This window comes from Xyrauchen texanus, unplaced genomic scaffold (assembly GCF_025860055.1).
Source record: "Xyrauchen texanus isolate HMW12.3.18 unplaced genomic scaffold, RBS_HiC_50CHRs HiC_scaffold_436, whole genome shotgun sequence".
NCBI lineage: Eukaryota > Metazoa > Chordata > Actinopteri > Cypriniformes > Catostomidae > Xyrauchen > Xyrauchen texanus.
In genome coordinates this window covers 1-24,431 of record NW_026266404.1, presented here as the reverse complement: position 1 = coordinate 24,431, position 24,431 = coordinate 1, and the positions used below count along the sequence as shown (strand labels likewise).

At 42.8% G+C, this 24,431-nt stretch overlaps 4 non-coding genes and 2 pseudogenes across 4 annotated transcripts; all 6 read right to left on the bottom strand.

Moving 5' to 3' along the window:
• Positions 1 to 7,797: 7,797 nt before the first annotated feature.
• Positions 7,798 to 7,961, bottom strand: LOC127642160 (U1 spliceosomal RNA). The gene has a single exon (XR_007970306.1). It is a non-coding gene; the product is annotated as a U1 spliceosomal RNA (small nuclear RNA).
• A 395-nt stretch (positions 7,962 to 8,356) lies between these two features.
• On the bottom strand, positions 8,357 to 8,547 carry LOC127642164 (U2 spliceosomal RNA). The gene has a single exon (XR_007970309.1). It is a non-coding gene; the product is annotated as a U2 spliceosomal RNA (small nuclear RNA).
• Positions 8,548 to 11,886: 3,339 nt separating this feature from the next.
• Positions 11,887 to 12,050, bottom strand: LOC127642162 (U1 spliceosomal RNA). Its single transcript, XR_007970307.1, has one exon. It is a non-coding gene; the product is annotated as a U1 spliceosomal RNA (small nuclear RNA).
• A 395-nt stretch (positions 12,051 to 12,445) lies between these two features.
• LOC127642165 (uncharacterized) lies at positions 12,446 to 12,646 on the bottom strand (annotated as a pseudogene).
• Positions 12,647 to 17,505: 4,859 nt separating this feature from the next.
• On the bottom strand, positions 17,506 to 17,657 carry LOC127642161 (uncharacterized; annotated as a pseudogene).
• Positions 17,658 to 19,548: 1,891 nt separating this feature from the next.
• LOC127642163 (U1 spliceosomal RNA) lies at positions 19,549 to 19,712 on the bottom strand. Its single transcript, XR_007970308.1, has one exon. It is a non-coding gene; the product is annotated as a U1 spliceosomal RNA (small nuclear RNA).
• Positions 19,713 to 24,431: the final 4,719 nt, after the last annotated feature.

The window sequence follows — 24,431 nt, the reverse complement described above, 5'->3', positions numbered from 1 at the left end:
CTGCGTCTCATAGTTTGTCAGCGGTGCTCTGTCTGGGCTTGTTACACGCACATGCATTAAGTAGTTTACAACTTCAGAATACCTCAAACGCAGTCTTTAACAATTGAAATGCATCAAACACTGATGAAATATACATAGATTACATCAATATGAACAACTAAGTAGATATATAACATCCTATATACAGCACAACATCGTTACAAATCCGTGATAACTCCTATAATTAACCTCAACGAGCTAATGCTCGTTATAACGGCAAACTAAATATTGAACAGGTCTAGGATTGCACATATGATTGCTAGAAATCAAGTATAATTCACTTACTTTGCATTGACGCACAACACCCATGAAATTAACAACTAAAATGTTATTTACAACGGCAAAAATACAGCGTTAGTGCTCCGACAGAATCAACTCTCAACTTCACACAGAGCACTGTGGGCGGGATGTTCGCATGCAGGTAGATCAGCGAACGCTGATTGGCTGCTATGCTGTATGCTGTGCGTCGATCAATCTCGGCAAAAGAAAAAGATTTATGTCAGAAGGCATATTACTAGTAATGGCCTTTTTAACAGCCGCCCCCAGATTCGGTAAAGAGAATCTGTGCAATTAAGAAAAAGCCTCCAAGTAACAGATTGGTTTACAGTCATTCAGGAATGCTAGGCAATTGTATAATACGTGCTATTGGGCGTGTGTACGTCTTTGCACCCACCTTAACATTAGCCGTCCTCACTCTGCCATCAGCCCCAGGGAAGACTTCTGACACTCGTCCCACCAACCAAAGGGCTCGAGGCAACTGTGGGTCGACTATCATCACTGTGGTGTCAACTTGAACGTTGGATGTGTCACCTTGCCACTTCTGACGGCTTTGAAGACCAGGAAGGTAAAACCTCAGAAAGTGTCTCCAGAAGTGGTCTGCAAGAACTTGACTGTGACGCCATCACCGCTTGCTTAACAGCTCTGACTCTGGGTATACCACTGGAGGTAGAGAAGAATCCGGCCGCCCCATCAAGAGAGAATTTGGAGTGATGGGGTCTGGATCAGCAATGTCAGAGGAAGTATAACCCAAGGGTTTAGAGTTTAGTATTCCCTCAATTTCTACCAACACTGTATCTAGTACTTCAAAGGTAACTGCCTGGGCTCTGATAGTGGCTGTCAGTGCTTCCTTAAGGGAGCGGATTTCTCGTTCCCAGCAACCTCCGAAGTGAGGAGCATTTGGGGGGTTGAAATGGAATTCGATCTGGTGTCTGGCAAGCTGTCCCTGAAGTTCAGGGGCAAGGGCTGCTAATGTTTCTCTGAGTTCCCTTTCTCCTCCCTTGAAATTTGTGCCCTGGTCTGATATGAGTTCGATTGGGGTTCCACGTCTGGCAGTAAAGCGTCTGAGGGCCATGAGGAAGGAATCAGTATCAAGGTTATGTAGTATATCAATGTACACTGCTCGAGTGGTTAGGCACTTAAAAATGATACCCCATTTCTTTTCAGTCCTCCTTCCGACCTTGACAGCATAAGGGCCGAAACAGTCCATACCTGTAGAATAGAATGCAGGTCAGTATAGTCGTAGTCTGGCTGCGAATGTTTCTCTGAGTTCCCTTTCTCCTCCCTTGAAATTTGTGCCCTGGTCTGATATGAGTTCGAATGGGGTTCCACGTCTGGCAGTAAAGCGTCTGAGGGCCATGAGGAAGGAATCAGTATCAAGGTTATGTAGTATATCAATGTACACTGCTCGAGTGGTTAGGCACTTAAAAATGATACCCCATTTCTTTTCAGTCCTCCTTCCGACCTTGACAGCATAAGGGCCGAAACAGTCCATACCTGTAGAATAGAATGCAGGTCAGTATAGTCGTAGTCTGGCTGGAGGGAGGTCTGCCATTTTGGGAATTTCTGGCTTCTTTCTCCATGTCTGGCACTCTACACATCTTCGTTGGTACCGCTTAACCACTTCCCTAGCGTGAGAATCCAGTACCTGCGGCGAAGTTCAGCAAATACTCTCTCACACCCTGGGTGGTGGAGTTTGGCGTCATAACTTTGTATGATGAGCTGTGTGATTGTGTGCTTCGGATCAAGAACGATTGGGTGTATAGCATCTCGCTCAAGATAGGGGCTTTGACGTAGGCGACCTCCAACTCGAATTAATTGGGTCTCACTGTCAAGTTCAGGTGCTAAGGCTTTTAAGCGGCTGTTATGGGTTAGAGGTTTACCACTCCTTAATTGTTCAAGGTCTAAGGGGAAAGAATCCTGTTGGGACTGTTGTAAAGAGTGACTTCAGCATCTCTGTAGGCACTGGCTGTCAGGCTACCGGTGGCCGCCCGTGAGAAGCCGTGGACTCTATCAACTCTTGGAAAGTTATATGTTGATCAAGGTTGGGGACTGAAGGGCTGGTTGTGAAGCATGCAAGTGTGCACAAACCTGTCTTGCGCAGTTCCTCTCCATCTACATCCACAGGATGTGGTATTTCAGGCCACGTACTTGGAGAGTCTTTTAAGAATGATGGTCCTTGATACCAGTGTCTATCTGGACCAAGCTCATTCAAGGACAGTCCCCGTGTGATATCATCAGCTGGGTTACTGGAAGATGGCACAAACCTCCATGTATGCTTCTCAGTGATATCTTGGATCTCTGCCACCCGGGTGCCGACAAAGACCTTGAATCTACAAGATTCAGACTTGAGCCAGGTAAGGACTGTGGTTGAGTCAGTCCATAAGGTTACGTGATGAATGGGCAAGGTTAACTCAGCACTTACAACTTTGCCCAGTTGAGCGCCAGTTAGCGCAGCACAGAGTTCTAGGCGGGGTATTGATTGCTGTTTTTTGGCGCAACTTTTGATCTTGCTGTAAGGAAAGAGACCTCCACGTCCCCCTGCCGGTCTTCTGACCTTAAATAAGCGACTGAACCATATGCCCATTCAGAGGCATCACAAAAGATGTGTATGTCTCGTTGACTTTTTCTTGGTCTTTGGCTGGACTGGTGTAAGACCTTGGGAAGGCAATGAATGGTAGAGATGATAACTCTGCCTCCCACTCTGTCCAAGCCTGTAGTAGATCAGGGGAAGGTTTGGATCATCCCAGTCCCTTTTTTGTCCCACAAGCGTTGGACTATGAGCTTAGCCCTGGTGGTGTACGGAATGAGGTAGCCCAGGGGATCATATTGACTGGCCAGCGTTCGGTAGATGTTACGCATAGTGATTTCAGCACTCTTTTTGGGACGATACCGGTAGGAAATGGTGTCTGTTTGGTGGTTCCAAAGCAGTCCCAGAGTAGATTCTTGCATATCTGTTTGGCCATGAGAAATCCAGAGCTCAGTACTGACTGATTTCAAATCTGAGGGCAGATGGTTTATGGTTGACGGCTGATTACTAGACCACTGTCTCAATTCGAAACCACCATCTACCAGTAGGTTCCCGATTTTGTCGACGAAGTTTTTGGCTTCTGTCGTAGTAAAGCTTTGCAGGCAATTGTCGACATAAAAGGACTTCAAGACTGAATACCTGACATCTTCTCCAGGTTGGCTGTGATCAAGTACATGCTTTTGAAGGGCGTACACTGCGCAACAGGGACTGCAAGTGGTCCCAAAGGGAAGGACCTGCCACTCAAAAACACTAGGTTGTTCCTGTACATTGAGATCTCTCCAGAGAAAACGCAGTAGTGGTCTGTCCTCTGGGAGCAACCTGATCTGGTGGAACATCCCACGTATATCACTGCTGACTGCAATGGAGTGTTCCCGAACCTGAGCAGAACAGCGAGTAAAGACGGTCCCAGTACTGGTCCAGGGAGCAACAGCTCGTTGAGATTTTGGCCCTGATGTCGGAATGAACAATTAAAAACTACTCGGTCCTTCCCATTGTGATGGACCATATGGTGTGGGATGTACCATGATGAACCAGAGTCCTGTTCAGCATGCTGTTTCAGCTTTACCACATAGCCTGCTTGTTCCAATTTATAAATCTCTGCAGAGTAAGCAGCTGCTTGTTCTGAATTTTTCACCAATCGCTTTTCAGTGGCTCTCAGCTGTGAAATCACTGCCTGTTTGGGAGCATTAAGTTGTGGCATGGTTTTGACTCACAAAGAGGGGTGGCATATCTCTTTACCCCATCTACCTCAACCCTGACTGTTTTTTCATCCAGGAGCTCTATTGCCTCATGGTCTTGTCTGGATCTGGTACTGTTTTTTTCACTGCGCCAAGGTAACACATCCATCTGCCAAAGTCTTTCAACATGCTTATAAAGATCTGTCTCAGAAGATGAAGTTGCGATGAAAAAGCAGCGTTGTTCATTGGTCTCCATTTGGAGATGCTGCACAGGACCCTGCAATGTCCAGCCAAGTCATGTCTTGATGGCAGCAGGACCCCCTGGTGGACCAAAGCAGACCGGCCCTACTGGAGTAATAAGATGAGGGTAGTCTGAACCGATAGTAGCACAGGACGGACATTGTCTAGATTGCGCAACGGGAGCCCCCTCAAGTGTTGATATTTCTCCCTTAATGCTCTGACCGGATGCGTATGTTCAGCCAGGCTCAGCTGCTGGGCTGTAAATGCACCTTTAATGTGGAATATCTTTTTAGGCTGCGACAGTGGGGAGATAGAGAATGACACCGCTGCACCACTAAGGACCTGGAGCTCTTGCCTGACTGTGCGGAGTGGTAGGTCTTCTGGGTTACCTTTGAGGCCGAGCTGCTGAGCAGCACTGTGTAGAAGGATGGTTCTTTCTGACCCGTCATCTTGAATGGCATAGGCAGTCATGCTGTGTTTTCCATTCCTGAGGATTACTTTACTGATCTTCAGTAGGACTTTTCGGCTGGCAGGAGGTTTTCTTATGAGAAGAATCTCATTCATGGTATTCAGAAGACAGGAATTGGTAGTTGTGGTAGCAGCTTTGTTTTGCACAGTCTGTGATCTCTCCGCACTTCTCACTGTAATGTCATGAAGAACTAGCAAATGTCGGCTGTTACACTGCTTGCAGCGCATCTTCAGACTGCATTCCGTTGCTTGATGGTTCCTGCCACAGCGCCAACACCGATTGTTCTCCTTGATCCAGTTACGCTTCTGATTGGTGGTGAGTTGCTTGAAATTTGGACAGTTATTCAAGGAGTGCTTAGTATTATCACAGTAGGGGCAGTAAGGCTTTGATCCAGCTTTCCAGGTCGTAGATGATGTCATTGTGTCAAGCAGAGCTTTCTCAGTGTTGAGCAGAATGTTAGTATTCTTATGAGAAAACTTGTGGTCTTTGATTATCTCTCTGGTCCGTGCAGTAGGCCCTTTACGTTGGCTGGTTACAAATCTTGATGTGTCATCCTGCACTTGGATTTCGTACTCCAACCATTCAGAAAGATCTAGAAGTGTTGGAATCGAACACTGTGTGGATGTGCAAACCGGCGAAAACTTGACCTGAGATCATGAGGTAATTTTCCTAATAATCTGGAGACATGAGAACCACACTGTAATTCAAAGTTGCCCTTCTTTCCGAGTTGCCCCAGCATGCCAACGAGTGACCGAACTTTAAGTGCGAACAGTCTGAAGGCTTTTATGTCTCCGCTGCTGATATTTGGGCCATCCATAAGTTCTGCTATTCGTTGTAATGCAAGCTGGTGTGGCTGACCAAACTGCTGATCCAGAGCGTCCATTGTTCTTGTGAAGGGGTATTGAGAATGGCTGTAAGAATCAGCGATGAGTAGCGCCTCTTCTAGCTTGAGATGGTCTGTGAGAATCTGAAATTTAAACCTCTCTGTGGCATTAGCAGGGAGTGTATTCTCTAAGGCGATCTTCAAACGTGAGAACTCTCTCGGGTCTGGATGTACAAAATCTGGTATGGTGGGAGTAGGGCCTCTGTACATTGACTCTGGCTCAAACTGGCGCACTTTACTCTGTGAGCTATGGGCCGTTCTTTGGCGCCAGGCAGAATCATAAGGTGTAGAGGTTGCACACGCTCTCTCATATGGGGGTTGATATTCTCTTTCAGGTTGGTAAAATTCCTCCTCCTTTGGAACCTCCCAACTGGATGGCTGGGCACATGGAATGTCATAGGGGAGTAATCGTTGTCTCTGAGATCAGCCACAGGAGCAGAAGAATGTTCATGATCTGAGTTGATATCATGTTGTCTGAAGCGTGGTGCTGGCACAGGCCTAAAACTTCTCTCAGCTGACTGCATGTTCTTTACACGACGTGGTGCAGGAATAGGCTGGCTAGTGTATGACTGACGGGCAGGAATAACAGATGGTAGCGGTTGAGCCACAGGCCGTTGTTGTTCTACCTGAATCTGTAGCTGCTGCATCTGCCGCTTAAGTTGAGAGAGCTCTTGTGCAATTGCTGATTTGTCTGCTGCAATGCATCCCTTTCATGCTGGATCGGATTGACAGTGCGAAACACGTTCCTATTTGCATGGCGAGAAGTAATATTTCTTCGCTTGAGAATGTCATTCTCAGACCTGCTTAGTTCAGTGTCGGACCATTCTTCTGAGCTAAGGGGCTCATCACCTAGGATCTGTACTGGATCGGATGCCATTGCACCCTCCTGTTGGGTTTCACCCTCTGACCGATAGGAGGGCATCTGAGTGATTGGTGACACGGGTTCGGGATACAAGAGCTTAGGCAGGGAGAAACCAGTGAGATCATAATCTTCATATCGGGCGGGAAGGGCAGTCTTCCTTCTGACACGCCCAGTTGGCTCATCTTCTGCGTGTGCTGACATCTTATAAGCCTGTAGCAAGTTTCATCCGGCTCGAAGGACCATGAAGAAATGAATTGACTGATGACAGCTCAATCACATTTAGTTATGTTGCTAGTTAGGTTGAAAACCCGCCACAGGGTGTCTGGTAAGAGACTGGTCAGTAGATGTCCGATATTTGGGAATAACCCGTTTATTTGTCACCACATCAACTCAGATAACAAAGTAGTTGTCCTTAATCAAGGTGTATAAGTAGGTGTGGTTTTTCTATGGTAACAGAAAATATAGGCAAGTGTAAACATACATAATAATAACATTAAATATTTTAAAACAGGTACATGATGAGTATGAACAAAATATGGAAATGAGATTAATAAAGAAAGAAAAACAAACTTGCTATGCCATACATTAAATTACACTCTAAACAGTTTGATCTGCGTCTCATAGTTTGTCAGCGGTGCTCTGTCTGGGCTTGTTACACGCACATGCATTAAGTAGTTTACAACTTCAGAATACCTCAAACGCAGTCTTTAACAATTGAAATGCATCAAACACTGATGAAATATACATAGATTACATCAATATGAACAACTAAGTAGATATATAACATCCTATATACAGCACAACATCGTTACAAAGCCGTGATAACTCCTATAATTAACCTCAACGAGCTAATGCTCGTTATAACGGCAAACTAAATATTGAACAGGTCTAGGATTGCACATATGATTGCTAGAAATCAAGTATAATTCACTTACTTTGCATTGACGCACAACACCCATGAAATTAACAACTAAAATGTTATTTACAACGGCAAAAATACAGCGTTAGTGCTCCGACAGAATCAACTCTCAACTTCACACAGAGCACTGTGGGCGGGATGTTCGCATGCACGTAGATCAGCGAACGCTGATTGGCTGCTATGCTGTATGCTGTGCATCGATCAATCTCGGCAAAAGAAAAAGATTTATGTCAGAAGGCATATTACTAGTAATGGCCTTTTTAACATCAACATTGTTTAATGCTGTCTTAAAATCTAAACAGTGCAAAACGAATGATCAGGTTGGCGTTTATGGGAAGCACCTTAATTGAGAGCACGCCCGACAAACACAACAGAGATAGTTTTTTTTTTAAACGAATGACCAGGGGAGAGCGCGGACGCAGTCCCTCACTACCAGAAATTATGCAGTCGAGATTCCCACATTTGGGGAATTCGCAAGGGTCAGCACAACCGAAGTGCAATGGCCGAGCCTCACCCTGGGTGAACCACCTTCATGATCATAGTGTCTCCCCTACCAGGTAAGTATAAGTGCAAGGGTTTTGGGGCAGAGGGCCCATTCTCCTCTTTACCATTCATACCAACATTGTCCTCATACACAAACAATTCATCCACAACTCCTAGTGCATGAATGCGCTTTGCAATTAAACAGGCGTGTACACAAACTTTAAACCCCAACTTTTATTGCTACCAAGTCTGTGTATTAGTTCTCTGCCTTGTGACAGTTTGTGGTCTCAGGAGCGAACGACAACAGCACTATACCATTCGCTTTCGGCCGACGAGTCGGCGGTTCGTTCACGGACACGCAATCACACACCTGAACAAGAGCTAAAGTAAAGACTCCTCATTTGCCCGCTCTCAGACGCTTATTGAATTAATCAACAAAGATCTCTGCCTTTCATAACAAATGTTGATCCCCCGAAAGGGAAGCGCACCGTGCCTGGAAATACTGCAATACCAAGTCGATACGTAGAGTGGACGGAGCAAGCCCCTCTTCCATCTCCCAGGCCCAAAAATCCATTCAATATATGGTCCCCGGATAGGGGACGTATCAGATATTAAACTGATAAGAACAGATACTACACTTGATCTTAGCCAAAAGGCCGAGAAGCGATGCCGTAATCACTCTGTGAGAGGACGGCCGGAAACGGAAAAGCGAGATGAGGTCACGGTGAGAGCGTCAAAGGTCACAAACTATCAAGTAGACATGGACGGTTTGACCAGTGCGGGACCAAACAAAATGGACCATGCCACTCCACGATGCAATATTAGCGCGCAACACTTTTCAGCGTAACAAGCAAAGCATTGTTCCCACCAAAAAACGATCAAATGATACTTTATTGATGTCTTTCTCTCAGCTCGAAGGCCGCTGGAGTGCCGTTGGCGAAACCCCGTGTGGAGGCCAAACTGATCTTTCTACTCACATGTGAACATTTGGGATGTATGTTTTCTTCTGCTATATTTTTGTGTGCCCTTCGCAATGTTATATTACACATTGGCTTTTCGTGTAAAGGGAACAATGTGTATGCATTGTCAATGTGTGCCCAACCAACGCTGACACCACACCTAGCTTTGTTTCTATGTCGCAGTGAAGGACGCTGTAAGGCGGGTGCCAGTGAGTTTGGGCTACTCCTCGAGAAAACAAAAGGCTCTCATGAGAATTAACATCTGAACTCTCTCTCGCAGATGTAACAGCAACATCCGAGATGCAACATACTGTGCAGCTAACACCTCCCTTCTAAAGTATCTTCATCTTACTCCTCCTCCTCACTTAAAGCTCACTAAAACCTATGCAATGTGAAGTGTGTACAAAAAGTAACTATAACATGTTTGGTATCATTTAAAGTCTCTCAGTGCGCCTGGTAAACTGGTCTCATCCTCCCAGCCATAATGAAAAGCTAAAAGAAGTTATACAATATGTGAAATTTGGTGTGCCCCTTAAAGGTGTGCCCTCCCCAGATCCTCCATACCTCCTGTATGTTAATCTACAGGAACCCCTCAACAGGGGACCAAAATCTAATTATAATGACAGACACCACCATTTGGTAAGCATGTTGAATTATCTGGGTATTTAAGGAGAGGCGACACATTGCTCAGGGCTCTCTGTAATCAGACGATCCCAAACAGTTTACTGTTTGTAGTTTATTTCAGGTGATTGCAATTCGTATTTCTTATGTTTTGATAAAATGTCTAACTTTGACTTATCAATGTCTAATTGGAATTGATGAATTGATTATGTTACCTGGTCAATAAATTGTCAACATTTGATTTTATTCTGACTGACTCTGACATTGTGTTTCCCAAACAGATTAAACGATTCGTATGTTACCGCAAGTCTGCGTCAGATTAGTGACGACTAATATTTGGCATTGATTCAAGTGTACTTGGTTTGCAAAGACAAAAGGGAATTTCCGTTTAGAGCAGCAAACGCTGCTTGACCAATCTAAATCTGGGTGTCTTACCTCTGTTTTAATTTGATGTTTCTCCAGATAAGTGTACGTGGGAAACCACGCATGGCCAATCCAAAGCTATTATAAGAGAAGTTATGTTGGTCAACTTACATCTGTAATAGTGGCTGTGACCTCTACTGAAGAAAACGTTAAGTTACATTCAAGTGTATGCAATTCCATGGGGCTATACTGAAGTATCTTTGATTGTGTATACGTGAACGTGACCGATCTCAGGTATATAGCAATTACCTCTGTTTGATGATCCAATACTGGCCGCTTGTGATCGTGAGACCCGCGGTGTAGAGAAAACACGCGAGGACCTCAAAGCGACATAGTTTCTTAATCTAAACGGGTAAAATATAATTAAAGGAGTTAAAGTAATAATCAAACATTCGCTCACTTTTAATGATACTCAGATATCATTAAAAACCTTTTTCATTTATGGAGTCAGATGAAATAACGAGATAATACATAAGAGAAAATGTATTTCATTTAATATTGTTGTGTTGCGTACAAGAAAGATTGTAACGCGCAGAGACCTTCACCCGTATTATTGGAGACCATCATTGGACCGATAAACGGGCTTACAACGCTGAAGTCTCTTGTTTCAGAATAGCTAATCAAACGCGGCGGCCAGACAGACCTTTTTATTCTCTTATGAACGCAAATCGTGGCTTTTTTTCTTTTCTTTTCTTTTTCGGATCCATTGGGTCCAAAGTTTAACTTTGGCTCTGTACTTTTAATAATTCAGGCTAATCTCGCTTTTCTCTTACACTGAACAGTGAGCTTGAAGTGAAGACGAAATCCTTTGTGAGCAAGTAGGAAATCCTGCGTGTTTAGGTGATGGCGTCCACTTCAGTAGCAGATACGGTTCTTTATTTCTATCTCTGTTGGATCGCTGAACGCCAAATTTCCTTTGTCTTAGTTTGATACAGCGCTTCATTTCTATTTGTGAGCTCGGAGGATGCCGTGTGGTCTTTGTCTTAGTTTGATACAGCGCAAGAAAATTCAACTTGTGTAACAGAAATTCCAGTTTCAAAGTTCAGAAAAATAGGAGTCTGCTCTAAGAGATATTTAACATTTAATCTATACTGTTTTCACATTATTCATGAAAATATGTCATCGGTGGTAAACCATTTAGTTCCTGTTACATATATTTATTGAAATACTTAGTGGTATAGAGTTTGTGATGGAATTGACAGCAAATTAGAAAATTCTTCTTTTAAGAGAATTTGTCATTAGTGTTGTCGACACTTACATTATTCGTTAAACAAAATTCAGTCATAAAATAATCAACCAAAGTCGAGTTGCCATTTATGAATAATAATAATAATAATGACAATATGTTAAATAACTGTTTTACCCTCAGCTTTAATGGGAAAAGCTCAACTGATTATAAATGCTTTCTTTTTTATTTTTATTTTTATTTTGGAAATATCCCTTTCACATGTAAGCACATCCTGGCATTTAGTTTTTTTTAACCCAGTATTTATATGTCCATCTTCTGTTTCCTCCCTGTGCTTTCATATAATTGTTAATTGACTGAATTTTCCACTAAACTTAACATCAGTAAAATTGAGGGAAAGCAGAATCCGTTGTCAGCATGTCTTCCTTCATCTTGTGGGGTTTTTAAAGATAGCATCATTGAACTTTAACGTGTATGTTTCTTACGTTGAAATGATCAGTGACAACGCAAGGCTTTCTTTTCAACGGAGGGACATGCATACGAATGTTACAATATTTAAACGTGTTTTTGAACGTGTTCACGTTAAGTGAGGATTCCGTTTCTATAGATGGAGATGCAAATGAGAAATAAACAGGACCATTGCTTAGGATTCAAAATATTGTATAAAAGAAAGCGAGCCTTTCAACATTGTTTAATGCTATCTTAAAATCTAAACAGTTCAAAACGAATGATCAGGTTGGCGTTTATGGGAAGCACCTCAATTGAGAGCACGCCAGACAAACACAACAGAGATAGTTTTCTTTTTTTAAACGAATGACCAGGGGAGAGCGCGGACGCAGTCCCCCACTACCAGAAATTATGCAGTCGAGATTCCCACATTTGGGGAATTCGCAAGGGTCAGCACAACCCAAGTGCAATGTCCGAGCCTCACCCTGGGTGAACCACCTTCATGATCATAGTGTCTCCCCTACCAGGTAAGTATAAGTGCAAGGTTTTTGGGGCAGAGGGCCCATTCTCCTCTTTACCATTCATACCAACGTTGTCCTCATACACAAACAAATCATCCACAACTCCTAGTGCATGAATGCGCTTTGCAATTAAACAGGCGTGTACACAAACTTTAAACCCCAACTTTTATTGCTACCAAGTCTGTGTATTAGTTCTCTGCCTTGTGACAGTTTGTGGTCTCAGGAGTGAACGACAACAGCACTATACCATTCGCTTTCGGCCGACGAGTCGGCGTTTCGTTCACGGACACGCAATCACACACCTGAACAAGAGCTAAAGTAAAGATTCCTTATTTGCCCGCTCTCAGACGCTTATTGAATTAATGAACAAAGATCTCTGTCTTTCATAACAAATGTTGATCCCCCGAAAGGGAAGCGCACCGTGCCTGGAAATACTGCAATACCAAGTCGATACGTAGAGTGGATGGAGCAAGCCCCTCTTCCATCTCCCAGGCCCAAAAATCCATTTACTATATGGTCCCCGAATAGGGGACGTATCAGATATTAAACTGATAAAAACAGATTTTTTTTTAATTTATTTATTTTTTATTTATTTGGTACAAATTACAATTCAAATCCAACTATACATAAATCTCCACAAAAAAACCTTGTCTTTGACAACTTTCAAGAACTGAAACAAAAAACAGGACCAGGTGATGCCCCTAGCTTCTAAGAGCTATCCTACTCCTACCCTCGATAACCCCCCATATCCTCCTTGATTCTTCCTCACCATAACACAGTTTGAAACAGATTACCTCTTTTGCTATTTTACCAAGTAAACAGAAAAATAACCTCTTTGTAGAAAAACAGGGCAACTGCTTTCTCACGCACTCTGTTCTCCATTCCCACAGAATATTCTTTCCCTCTGAGATTACCCCACACACTACTCTCCTGCGATCTTTTGCCAGTTCCTTCAGCCCCTCCCCATTAAGTACTATATCTCTTGTGATGTGCGGACCCCCCCAATTCTCCCACCACTTCCTTACTAAAAGCCAAAATGCTGTTGCTCCAGTACAGGACCACAGCGCATGCTCAATCGTTTCCTCCTGCCCGCAACCCACTGGACACAGTGGGGATTTTCCCTGACCATGTCTATAAAGACGCTCCCTTGCTGGCAGCCGTCCTAAAGCAGCCAGCCAGTTCAGGTCCTTGCAGTACCCCACCAAATAGGAGGGTTGCAGGATGGACCAATCTACCCCGCAGGGCTGCGCGCTCTTCCCTCCCACCTCTAACAGCTCATCCCTGTGCCTACAATACAGCTTCTTGTGACTTAAGATTAAAGACTCTTCGAGACACCAGGGATTGCCTGCCACGAAGACCGCCACATTTTGGTAGTGCTCCGGCCTATCCAGCAGACCAGGGCATTGTTCCTCTCCATGGGACCATAGACCTCAATGGAAAGGCCAACCAAAACTGAGCAAGGAACTTTGCGCTGTGCTCTGTGGTCCGGGCCACCAAATGTGCCGCAAAGGAGGAAAAAAGGGCCTCCATTTTTAAAGGGATACAGGGCACTCCCCTACCTCCTTCCTTCAGAGGGCGGTACATCTGGGCCCTGGTGACCATTTCGGTTCCGTTCCTCCAGAGGAAGGAAAAGACGAGCTTCTCCAGATTCTTACCATACCAAAAGGGGACTGGAAAGATATATGCCAGGTGGTTCAAGCTGGGGAGAAGGTCCCCCCTTACCACTTCTAACCTACCCCACAATGAGAGCCTCCTTGAGCTCCATCTGACTACCTTTGCTTTTGCAGCTTTGAACTTGGCCCCCCAGTTCTCCTGTGCACTATTCCTCCTAAAAAAGTTAATTCCCAATACCTTTAAACCATCAGGGCACAAGGTATATCCCCCTGGCACTATTGTTCTCCCAGCCCAATGCCCAACGAACATCGCAGAAGACTTACCCACGTTCACGTGAGCCCCAGATATCTCACAAAACTCATGTAGTATCTTATCTGCCACTTTAAAATCCTGCTCAGAGATCAAGAACAACGTTGTGTCATCAGCGTACGCTGCAACCTTCGAACTTGCTCCCCTACCACCAGGTAAGTGCACTCCTTTCAAGGAAGGGGCCGATCGTAGAGCCGCCATAAGGGGCTCGAGAGTCAAAATATATAGTAGGGGGGACAACGGGCATCCCTGCCTTACTCCTCTCCGCTGCTCTACCAGCTCAGAGTAGAACCCATTCACCTCGATTCTGCTCATGGCCCCCGCATATAGAAGCATAACCCAGGACCTGAAGATAGGACCAAACCTCAGGTGCTCCAGAACGGACATTAAAAAAAGGGTGACTTACCCTATCAAAAGCCTTCTCTTGGTCTAGGTTCAAAATTGACAAAGGCAGATGACGCTTGTTCGCCCAGCTGATGATGTCCCTGACCAAGGCCAGGTTCAGCTTACTCGATCTACCTGGCACCCCGCACGCCTGATCGGGATGGACTACTAAGCTAACCACTTTTTTAGCCGCTCAGTTATAACCTTTGCCAGCACCTTGTAGTCGGTAGTGAGCAGGGTTATCGGCCTCCAATTTTCCAGGTCCTCCTTCCTCCCCTTCTTGTAGAGGAGGGTCACTAAACCTGTCCTCAAAGTAGGAGGCAATTGCCCCTTCGTCAAGCTCTCCTGGTACGTTTCGACCAGCTCTGCCCCTATCAAGGGGAAAAAGGCCTTGTAGAACTCTACTGGGAGTCCGTCGCACCCTGGAGCTGTACCCGTTTTCAGAGAGTGCAATGCCGCCTCAACCTCAAGAAGGCTCAAAGGACCTTCTAAAGCCTCACTCTCCTCCTTGTCCAAAACATCTATCAACCCCGCCAGGAAATCCCCCGTGGCGTGACTCAAAGTAGCCCTACCCCTGAAGAGCTCCCTATACAACTCAGCAGCCACCTGCAACATTCCCTCTACAGAGGAGACCACTCCTCCTTGCCCTAACAGGCCCTCAATGCTACTACGCTGCTGACGACCCCGTACTGAGGAAAAGAAAAACTTTGTTGGTTTCTCATCCAACTGGCGTTTCTGGGACCCTGACCACAGCAGGAAGGTTTTAGCTTTGCCCCAGTAAAAATCCATCAAGACTCCCTGAAGGTACCTGGCTCTGGCCCACCCTTCTGCTGTATTCAGGGCTCCATTGGACCACAAAGTTTGCAGCTCCTCCGACCACCTGCAGGCCTGAGCCCGGCTACGCTCTGCTTTTGCAATCCCCCAGCTGTGGCAAAAGAGAGATATCCTCTCCTTCACTCCCTCCCACCAGGCTGTGTGAGAGTCGAACAGACCCCGTAGGTTCTTCCAGCCAACCAGCAGCCTTTGGAGAGCTGTGTCGAAAGATTTATCTTTAAGATAGGAGGTGTTGAATCTCCACACTTTCCTCCCTCTTTTCACACCTCCTACCTCTGCCCCAACCCCTACCAGAAAATGATCTGAGCACCACATGGGCAGCTGGGTGTAATTTCTCACCTTCACATGGGCTGGAAAAAACAAGTAATCCAAACGTGAGGCCTCCTGCCTATTGTTGCGCCATGTACAGGTGGGCACTAAACCACCTGCGGCCCTAAATGAGTCCCGGAGGGAAAAGTCTGCCAGCAACTGTGCCAAAACCTTACCAGAGGCATTGTCTAAGGACATATTAAAATCCCCAACCAAAATCACTAGTCGGTTGGTGTATAGAACAGGAGCCAGGATATCCAGAAAACCACCCCTTTCCCCAGCTTACTTGGTGCATACACATTCACAAAACAGAAAGCCACCCCCCTCCATCTGACATCTGCCACTATCACACGCCCTGGGAAAATTATATTTATGGCCTCCACCAGAAACTCCCAAGAATAAAACAAAATACCCACCCCATCTGCCCTAACATTCCCCACTCCCCAGACCGATGGCCCCAGTCCCCAACCTGCAGAAAAACATTGTACATCACTTTGCCCTTGTAGGTGACATTCTTGCAAAAAAACAACATCAAATGGAAGTCTTTTTAAAGAAATAAACACTGCAGTCCTTCGCTGTAACATCTTAATTCCCCTTATGCTCAGGGTGCCCACTCTTATGCAATTCATTGAAATAAAATATTTAAGCCCCTACTTTCTATTCAAAACCTTAAACACTCCCTTTCCTCCCCGAAGACCCCTTCCCCTTTCCTTTTCCTTTTCTTGTGAACCCCTCAAAACCAACCCCCGTACCTGGACCCTCCTCCCCTTCACCATTACTTGCCCCATTACCTCCCCTGCCTGTAGTAAGCATGTGGTCAACACACCTTCCTTCCTCTACCCCACTTTTCTTTCCTACTATCACCTCAGCATGCTCCCCTGCAATGGCCCCCTCCCCTCCACTCATCTCCCCCCAGCTCTGTCCAGGAGCTAGCCCCTGGTGCAGAGGCACACTAGAAAGTCCTACCCTACTGCACTTGAGCTCTCTCACTTGACCCCCAGAATTCTCTGAGAGCCGTCGCCGACGTTGTCCTTGCCCCAGCTCCGCCAACATGCTCGTTGAGGCCTCCTGCTGTGGTCGGTTCACACCCCCTTCCGAAGGAGAATGCCACTTCTGGATGTCCACAGGCTTCATTGCTGGATGCTCCGACTCCTTGAACACCCCAGAGAACACCTCCGTCACATCTATCTCCGACCATACCTGGGATGGTGGCAGCTGATGCACATCCTCATCAACACGTCTCCCTTGCTCTACGGAAAGACCCGAACCTTCATCCACCTGGCATTTAGGATCTCTATCCGTTTGGTCTACGTTTGATGGCCCTGCTTCCTGCAGGTCCGGCCCCTCCCTGAAGAGGCTGGCATATGTCTTTCTCCTGGTCGGGCAAGTGCGGAACAGGTGGTCCACACCCCCACATAGGCTGCAGCTTTTGGGCTCCGGGCATTCTGATGCAATGTGGCTCGTTGAGCTGCAAAAGCGACATCGTTGGCCGCTGCAGTCCGCCTTCAAATGGCCTTGAGCTCCACACCTTCGGCAGTATAGTGGCTGCCCTGGATAGTGGAGGAACTCTCGGTTAGAACCGATGAAAAAGGACCCTGGAGGATGTGTGAGACCCCCGGGTGATGCTGGGTCGGCCCGTAGCTTTACCAGGTACCTCCTCTTGCCTGTCCAGATGCCATAACGATCTTTTAAATGCTCACCTCCCTTCACTGACTCACAGTACCTCGCCAGAAAAGTTAGGACATCACCATCCTCCACAAAAGGATTGTAGAGATGAATCACCAGTGGCAAATAGTCTTGAGCAAAGGCTGGATAAATCTTCAGGCCCCTCAATGGTGGGAGATCCTTCTTTTTCCCCCAAGCCTCAAAGAAAGCAACACAGTCCTTCAATAGAAAAAAGGTCAGATCCATAAATCCAGAAGATGAAAAATCCTGGAGGCAAAAAACCTGGGTAGCTGGAACTCCAAAGACCTCTCTCAAAAGCTTGGTAACCACAAAATCACGTGCAAATTCACGCTTGAAGGTTGTTTCAGCATCTGGCATTACCTGCAATCACACAGTATTTTTTAGCCGCACCAAAGTAGCCGGCAAAGGTGTATCCTCTCTCGTCGCCTCCATCTGGATAAGAACAGATACTACACTTGATCTTAGCCAAAAGGCCGAGAACCGATGCCGTAATCACTCTGTGAGAGGACGGCCGGAAACGGAAAAGCGAGATGAGGTCACGGTGAGAGCGTCAAAGGTCACAAACTATCAAGCAGACATGGACGGTTTGGACCAGTGCGGGACCAAACAAAATGGACCATGCCACTCCACGATGCAATATCAGCGTGCAACACTTTTCAGCGTAACAAGCAAAGCATTGTTCCCACCAAAAAACGATCAAATGATACTTTATTGATGTCTTTCTCTCAGCTCGAAGGCCGCTGGAGTGCCGTTGGCCGAAACCCCGTGTGGAGGCCAAACTGATCTTTCTACTCACATTTGAACATTTGGGATTTATGTTTTCTTCTGCTATGTTTTTGTGTGCCCTTCGCAATGTTATATTACACATTGGCTTTTCCTGTAAAAGGAACAATGTGTATGCATTGTCAATGTGTGCCCAACCAACGCTGACACCACACCTAGCTTTGTTTCTGTGTCTCAGTGAAGGACGCTGAAGTCTCTTGTTTCAGAGTAGCTAATCAAACGCGGGGGCCAGACAGACCTTTTTATTCTCTTATGAACGCAAATCGTGGCTTTTTTTCTTTTCTTTTCTTTTTCGGATCCATTGGATCCAAAGTTTACTTTGGCTCTGTACTTTTAATAATTCAGGCTAATCTCGCTTTTCTCTTACACTGAACAGTGAGCTTGAAGTGAAGACGAAATCCTTTGTGAGCAAGTAGGAAATCCTGCGTGTTTAGGTGATGGCGTCCACTTCAGTAGCAGATACGGTTCTTTATTTCTATCTCTGTCGGATTGCTGAACGCCAAATTTCCTTTGTCTTAGTTTGATACAGCGCTTCATTTCTATTTGTGAGCTCGGAGGATGCCGTGTGGTCTTTGTCTTAGTTTGATACAGCGCAAGAAAATTCAACTTGTGTAACTGAAATTCCAGTTTCAAAGTTCAGAAAAATAGGAGTCTGCTCTAAGAGATATTTAACATTTAATCTATACTGTTTTCACATTATTCATGAAAATATGTCATCGGTGGTAAACCATTTAGTTCCTGTTACATATATTTATTGAAATACTTAGTGGTATAGTGTTTGTGATGGAATTGACAGCAAATTAGAAAATTCTTCTTTTAAGAGAATTTGTCATTAGTGTTGTCGACACTTGCATTATTCGTTAAACAAAATTCAGTCATAAAATAATCAACCAAAGTCGAGTTGCCCTTTATGAATAATAATAATGACAATATGTTAAATAACTGTTTTACCCTCAGCTTTAATGGGAAAAGCTGAACTGATTATAAATGCTTTCTTTTTTTATTTGTATTTTTATTTTGGAAATATCCCTTTCACATGTAAGCACATCCTGGCGTTTAGTTTTTTTTTTAACCCAGTATTTATATGTCCATCTTCTGTTTCCTCCCTGTGCTTTCATATAATTGTTAATTGACTGAATTTTCCACTATTCTTAACATCAGTAAGATTGGAGGGAAAGCAGAATCCGTTGTCAGCATGTCTTTCTTCATCTTGTGGGGTTTTTAAAGATAGCATCATTGAACTTTAATGTGTATGTTTCTTACGTTGAAATGATCAGTGACAACGCAAGGCTTTCTTTTCGGAGGGACATGCATACGAATGTTACAATATTTAAACGTGTTTTTGATCGTGTTCACGTTAAGTGAGGATTCCGTTTCTACAGATGGAGATGCAAATGAGAAATAAACAAGACCATTGCTTAGGATTCAAAATATTGTATAAAAGAAAGCGAGCCTTTCAACATTGTTTAATGCTGTCTTAAAATCTAAACAGTGCAAAACGAATGATCAGGTTGGCGTTTATGGGAAGCACCTCAATTGAGAGCACGCCCGACAAACACAACAGAGATAGTTTTTTTTTTTTAAACGAATGACCAGGGGAGAGCGCGGACGCAGTCCCCCACTACCAGAAATTATGCAGTCGAGATTCCCACATTTGGGGAATTCGCAAAGGTCAGCACAACCGAAGTGCAATGTCCGAGCCTCACCCTGGGTGAACCACCTTCATGATCATAATGTCTCCCCTACCAGGTAAGTATAAGTGCAAGGTTTTTGGGGCAGAGGGCCCATTCTCCTCTTTGCCATTCATACCAACGTTGTCCTCATACACAAACAAATCATCCACAACTCCTAGTGCATGAATGCGCTTTGCAATTAAACAGGCGTGTACACAAACTTTAAACCCCAACTTTTATTGCTACCAAGTCTGTGTATTAGTTCTCTGCCTTGTGACGGTTTGTGGTCTCAGGAGTGAACGACAACAGCACTATACTATGGCGCTTACTCCGTGCCAAAATCAAACATTCGACCGACCGATCGAACGTCTATCCGAACGTCTATCCGAACGTCTTGTACTTTTGAGCGTCTTACCGAGCGGGTTGACCCACGTGACGAACTGACGTGACGTCAACGTCTTGAAAATAGCAGTTTTTTTAACCATGCAAGTATCCAAGCTAATGTGTAAAGACTATAAATGGACATTAAAGGCAATACATATAAATATTGTACCCCTAAAACAACACTAAAACATTTCTCCTGAATCCTGTGCATGTGAGGCTATGTGTTTTACTTTCAAAGAGCAGAAATACTGTAGGCTAGCCTATATACAGTCATTCAATAGTCTTAATTTGACCAATATAATCATTTTAACTAGTTTTTATTGTTCATTTTATTGCCCAATGTGCAATGTTCTCACAGTCCATAAAAGAAAGCACTCCCAAATTAATAAATGTAGCCTTTCATTTAAAAAGAAGGTTTTCATAAATATATATTATATTTATATATTTGGAAATACAGATAGACCTAGCCTATATAGAATATCCATTTATACACACACACACACACACACACACACACACACACACACACATTTATATTTTAAACTGTTGTGACCTGTGAATCTACAGTTTAAAATATTTGCAGAACTTAAAAAAAAGCTAAGTACAATTTATTGTAATAATATTGTTACTGAAAGTTTTATATAGCATAATTAAAATAATTTACTTTTCCAACAAATGTTACAAGTCCAGTACTGTCATGGTGCTCTTCGGTCACTTTTGACCAAACAATTTTCTGTTTTGAATTTTAAAATTCACAATTACACACAAATGAACTGTAGGGCTATTACCACACAGCATAATTGAGTCAGAAGACTGAAATAAGAGGTGGAAATGAGATCAGATCCAGATGGATTAAGCTGTGATAAAATATTTGCTGTTTATTTTTTATTTATTGATTTTTTCTGTTATGTTTAACAAAATGCTTTCTCTGTATTCAGGTTTGACTGTAATAATAGCCTAATGCAAATATATTTTTTTATTGACTCTTGTGTGCATGATCTGAAAGCACTGTTTGATTTTGAGCACAGATAAAATGGTTTTGAGTCTTTTTTTTTCTTTTTTTTTTTTTTGAAAGAAGAGTCAGATGTTCTCTGAATGTAGTTTGAAAATTTGGTTTTGTGTTTAAGGTTTTAAAAATTAATGATGTTTCCAAGAAATGTGTTTTAGCAATTCAGGAAACCTGTAGGCTAATATATTAAAAACATTCATACTATTTTTTATACATAGGCTATCACACAGATAACAAACTAATAAAAAGTTAATCTAATCAAGCATAATCTCAGTCTTAATAAAATTTACTAAATTATCATAATCTTTCACAAATAGACATCATAAATGTTAAAGTGGAAAGGTTTATTTAAAAAATTGTATAACAGTTCTAATATTACATATAGACATAGTCAGCTGAATATACTTTACTTTGTAATTAAGGTTCGTTGATTTTCATGTCTGCCACATATAAACAATGAGCCAAAACGAAATTATTGATAATTTTCATAAAATCATATGTAACACGTTCCTACGTGTGCTGACGTGTTGTTAACGCGTTCCTATGGCGACCGGTCGGAAGTGCGAGTAACCGATCGTCATCCCAACGTGTGAAGACACGTTGTAACACGTTTGTGTTTTTCTTACCTTAGTTTAACTTCTTATGCTTCTATTGTGTCCTCTAACTAGTCCACATTTGATTAGTGCAATGGCTGATGGCTTAGAAAGTTATGTGCGGTGTAGGCTATTATTAAAGTTAAATATAGCAGAGGCTAAATATTATTGACAAATCTGGCATGCTTTAACGGCTATTTCGGAAAAGCACGATATTATACATAATTTTTATATATCTCCCATTAAATCGGAAGGTTTAGGAATAGATCTAATTTCGGAATGTGTCTTATTTAATAGAAATACGCTCTACCATATTCAAATGCAGCGAAAACTGCAATCAGTATCCCATCTGCTTTGCCTAAATATAAAAATCATAGACAATGAATCATATAAAGTAGGCTACATAAAATATCCTGACCATTTATATCAGACAAATTGACATATCAAATGCAAAGCCGGCCTACATGTCTACTTTATGATACCCTTAAGAGTGTAAGAGATAAATTCAACGTAGACAAGTGTACTGTGTATTGATAATCTTATCAGACCATTTCTCTTCGTTAACTGTAAAATTGGCGAGAATAATATAAAAAATTTTTTTTGAAAGTAGCCTAGGCCTATTCTTTCTGCATGGCATTTGTTTTCTTCTTATAGTTCAATAATCAAAATTGTTACGTTAGGATGGCTATTTAAGTCATGGTGCTAAAACAAGCCTGCTGAGACGCTCGTGTTGACATGCAAGTTAAATTTATTCTCTTAACTTCTCACTATTTACCATATCACCACAAATAGCGTAATCAAATAACCAATTTACAAATAAGCTATTATTTGAAGGATACAGATTTCTCTTAATATAACAGTTATTCAAAAATATTTTTTTGTCTGCTTGCACATGATTGCATAGCAAAATATGTTAGAGCGGAGATATGTTTTACTTGTAATACAACTATGATTTACAATGGCATGTTTTTCTTTTTAGTAAAAGTGCATGTAAAAAATAACATCAATATTTTGCCTGATAAGGACAAATAGATATGGTTGATAATAAAACATTTACCAGAGAATTATAAAAATCGCAGATTAGTAACAACAGTTTGAACATGCGCTGCATGTCTGTCAACAAAAATAAAATAGATTATATTTCATCTATAAAAAAGTCGTTTCATTTCAATTGTTTCCAATAAAGAGCTGCAATCTCTATGGATGTGATATAAATGCATTTTTAAGTTAAGTTTAAGGGTAAGGGCAGGGATTAGTGTTAAAATCATGCTTTTGTATTTATGACATCAAGGCTACTTTATTTGTTCATAGACGGAAGTAATTTAAAATGCTATTTGTGTATTGTAGGCTAGCTAGCCTACTTTTCAGTAGCTATAATAGGCCTACAGAGAATGTCCGTAGACAGGCTTTGGCCTACAGCAAAACTACAGCTCATCCAAGGATATTTTACGGAGCTGTCAACACTGGAAACTCCGACGGCATGCAGTCAGTTGACGAACACCCAATTTATAAATAAAATGTATGTTATTAATAAATTGTATACTATTATCAATGTACAAGACTACAAGTTTCGTGCTTGTGTTTCCGCCCCGTTTTATTCGTTGCACCCGCTTCGGAAAATTGCATTATCTAATTTAGATTAATCAATATTCAGGAATTGGCCGGGTTTTTTTCCCCTCCAACGTGAATAAGAACCGTGAAAAAAATTGCTTATACAGAAACATAAATTAGGATTAAGATAATTATTATATATTATAATGATTATATAGCCTATTATATTAGTCTCTAACATACTATTATTAGCACTCTTTCTAATGTCAAAATATGCAATCTTTCAGAAGTCTTTATAGGCCTACATTAACAAGGATTTGGGACGATTATAATGCCATGCTGCAAACCACTTTAATAATATGTTTACAAGATGAGAACAGGAGAGACAGTGAAAATTCATGTTAGAAACAGTGACCTCTCTCTCTCTGACAGAAGAAATGTATATATCAGAGTTCATCTATCAGAGTAGCCTATCCAAAACCATCAACAGCTTGTTATGTTACAGTAACTCAGCCCACGAGTCAGCGGAGGCAGCAAAGGCAATTTCAGAAGGAAGAAAACGAAATCATGAACAAAGTCTATTGTATAATCTTAACTGTGTCTTTCTCAATGTGTTACCAATGGTAACTTACCATGAAAAGTGAATGGGCAATTAATGACAACATGGTCCCATATGGCATTGAAAACTTTTAAATTAAAATCAATTTTCTTATATCTTTTAACTCTTACTTGTAAAACAATATATCAGACAATATATAATTAATCAGTTTGACAGAAAAAAAGCTTACCACTGTATGTACAGTTACAATAGGTGAGTTTGGTGTTTGAAACATTAGAGTCATGAAATACAGAGAAAGTCATGATATACAGGTGGTATCTTTTTCAGTTCATCCCTCAGAAAGACTTAGAATAGGCCTAGCCTACAACACCTTTTTTTCCAAAGGCTTATTCAGGGACGTGCAGCAGAATGCAGGAAATGGTTGAGTATTTTAGGTAAAACATCTGTATTTAGTGCCTTTCATGTCCATTTATAGTCTTTACACATTAGCTTGGATACTTGCATGGTTAAAAAACTGCTATTTTCAAGACGTTGACATCACGTCAGGTCGTCACGTGGGTCAACCCGCTTGGTAAGACGCTCAAAAGTACAAGACGTTCGGATAGACGTTCGATCGGTCGGTCGGTCGGTCGAATGTTTGATTTTGGCACGGAGTAAGCGCCATACTATACTACACGCCATACTATACTACACGCAATCACACACCT